The sequence below is a fragment of the Apodemus sylvaticus genome, chromosome 17 (assembly GCF_947179515.1).
Source record: "Apodemus sylvaticus chromosome 17, mApoSyl1.1, whole genome shotgun sequence".
Classification (NCBI taxonomy): domain Eukaryota; kingdom Metazoa; phylum Chordata; class Mammalia; order Rodentia; family Muridae; genus Apodemus; species Apodemus sylvaticus.
Genome location: NC_067488.1, coordinates 48375909 through 48379259, shown reverse-complemented (window position 1 = coordinate 48379259; position 3351 = coordinate 48375909).

Below are 3351 nucleotides of genomic sequence, written 5' to 3'. Positions count from 1 at the left end.
AAGGATACACATTCACAGACAGCTGGTGTGGCGATTCCCCAGATTCCCAGTGGGACTAGGAGCCTCGATTTGGCTATGAGGTGGTTGTCTACAGAGGGGCAGCACAGTGCAGTGGTTTAAAACTCAGATCCTGCTCCGAACCCTACTGCCTATTTTACTAAATTGTTAGAATATATGACCCCCTCCAAGTGTATGGAAATTGGATCATTCCTGAAGTCCTCCCCCTCCAAAATAGGCCATATTATCTGGCAGTAGCTGACACAAAAGTGCCTTACTATGTTCTCAATGTCTTGAATAGGAAAATAGCACTTGCCATGCAGGACTTCTATCTATCTATCTACCTACCTATCTATCTATCTATCTATCTGTCTATCTATCTATCTATCTACCTATCTATCTATATCCATCCATCATCCATCCATCTATGGTTTTTTTAAAACAGGGTTTCTCTGTGTAGCCCTGGCTATTCTGGAACTCACTCTGTAGACCAGGTTGAACTCAGAGATCTGCCTGCCTCTGTCTGCCTCTGGAGTGCTGGGACTGAAGGCAGGTGCCACCACACTGTGCTGATGTTTTTCTTTTTTAGATATAGTCTTAGCAGGAGCTTGGAGAGGCGCCTCTCCATGGTTAAGAGCATCTCCCCACTGCCTGAAATTCTGGTTCTGGAGGATCTGATGCCCTCTTCTGGCCTGAAAGTTGCCCCCCCTTTCTGATGGGACCTAGATTTGATCCCTGGCACCCACACAATGGATTCCAGCCATCTTTAACTCTAGTTCCAGGGAATCCCACACCTTCTGACCTTCACTGGCACCAGACACTCACATGATGCATACACAGGCAGGCAAAACAGTCATACACAGGAAATAAAATAACGTTAGCTTAAAAAACATTCTTAAATGAAAATAAATGGCCCCGTGTTTTCTTCTCGTGCTCTTCTTGTGTTCGGATTGGTCCATCTAGAAGCTATCTTGGCCTAAGGTGTGAAGTGGGGCTCCGGTTCTGTCTCCCTCCAGATGGCTACCTAGTCATTCCGACAGCATCCAGTCACATCATCAACTTCAAACTGCCGCTTCACCATGCTCAGAACTGGTATAGAATTTTTCTCTTGCCTGATTTGATGGGAAGTTGCACTTTTTTTTTCACTCCCTGTTTGTGGCTATTTTTAAACGTTTAAAAAGTTGCACAAAGCCATCGGTAAGCTCTCCTAACAAGCCTTTCTCCTCGCGTCATGAATTTGTCATTACCAAGCTCATTTCAGCTTTTTCCTTTGCGTGTACTGCACACAACCTTCAAATATTATGAGCATTTCTCTCTCCCAGCTGTCACCACAGCAAACTACATATGTTAGATTTCCCTAAATCGTCTTGCTGCGCTCTTTGCAGCTCTCTGGTATACTGTTGATGTCTTCAACCAAGTTGCTCCAAAGTTACTGTATTTTAGGTGGATTCAGAAGGAAAGCCTGCCGTTACTATTGGGTTCCTTTTCAAATGGACAATTTCCATTCGAGAAGACGGGCAATGATTCTGTAAAATGAGAACATTTTGAAGAGCTATCGCATTTGTTGGTTTAAAAAAAAAAAGATCCGTGGGAGATGGGAATGTCCTTCAAAATGTCAACTGTTTTGGAACTTATTCCATTAAAAAAAAGGTTCAAAAAGAATGTAGAGGTCACCCGTCGTCGTGGTGAGTCATCCAAGACTCTTCAAGCTGCCTCAGAAGATGGTCTTTCAAGAGTTTCAAGACTCTCAACTTTCAGTTTCCATTTAAGGGGAGAAGGAAACAGTCTGGAGAGGCGGCCTTGCTGGCATCATGGCTGGCCCCGGGTTTCTATTTAAAACAGAACTAAAACCTGGTGTGTTCTGTACACCATTTAGAACCACGTTAGAATAAAAAAATTACTCTCCATCCCAAATCAGAACCGCAAAAGCAGAGTCAGGAGAGAATGGGAAGGTATGAAAAGCTTGAAAGCAGGCGGGAGGGGGGGGCGGGGGGGGATCCCCATATTCGACCTCCTAACAGTCGTAGGTTGTCATCTCCCGTTCTCATCAGCTGCCAAGGCTCTTCCCATGACTGAGCAACTCCCTTCACCCAAAGGATGCCCGGACCTGCCTGGAACCTTGCCCTGCCTGCCTGCTTTCTGTAGCTAACCTGGAGCCCCGCCCCGCAGCCCGAGCCCCGCCCCACAGCCCGAGCCCCGCCCCACAGCCCGAGCTCCGCCCCACAGCCCGAGCTCCGCCCACGTCGGGGGCTTGCGCCAGCGGCCCTCTTTTGGCGCCAAACCCGAAGATCTTCGACGGCTGGCTGGTCAGCCTCCGCGTTCTGGGTCCGCGTCAGAATTCTGGACTGGACGAGAAAGCCGGAGCGGGAGTCGCACGGGATTCACGGGGAGGCTGTGGGTTCGAGCGTGGGTGAGTGGCGAAAAGAGGAAGCGCGGGAAAAATCTGAGGAAAACTCGAAGCGCTGAGAAAGCTGTCCTCTCCGTGCCCTTTCTGTGGTAATTGTTGGTCGTTATTGGACTTGGCCTGGTGTCTGTCACCTTCCGCCCAGACTCTGAGGCGCGTAGTGATTTCCAGGCATTGCCAGCCTCCTGTGATCAAGTCCGACCCAAGTCTTAAGGCCTCCTTGCATTAGGAGGGAACTAGGTCGGGCCTGGGCAATGTAGGCCTCGGGGCCCTGACTGAGCCTCCTGCCCGGCGGCCGCGGGCCCCTGACCGCCTTCCCTTTGCCCTGCTGCTCCCCACCAGGCCTCGGAGTCCGAGGCTGGGCGCCCTGCTTCTGATCCCAGGACGGGTGGATGTGATCCCAGCAGAGGGAGGCAGAGCCAGTAGATCTGACAGACTCTGTCCCACAAGGAGAGGCCATTGATTTGCCTTCCACAGTAAGCATAGTCTGGTATTTAGGCTAATCATGTGGAAGAGCTAAGAGATGGGCATGGCGGTGTACTCTGTAGTTCCAGAGCTGGGGAGGTGGAGGCAGGAGAATCAAAGAGTGCCAAGCTATGTAAAAGTTTTACACACACACACACACATACTCAGAAGGTGAGGTCAGCCAGGGCTACACAGAGAAACCCTGCCTCAAAAACAACAACAAAAAACGAAAACAACAAAAGCAAAGCTCTGGTTAGAGCACTGACTGCTCTTCCAGAAGTCCTGAGTTCAATTCCCAGCAACCCATTGTGTCTCACAACCATCTATAATGGGATCCTATGTCCTTTTCTGGTCTGTCTGAAGACAATGACATATTTTATATATGTGTACTCACATATATAAAATAAGTAAATCTTTAAAACAAACACAAAAAAAGGAAACAGAAAAAGAATAGACTAGGAACAAAATTATTCAGACTACAGTTT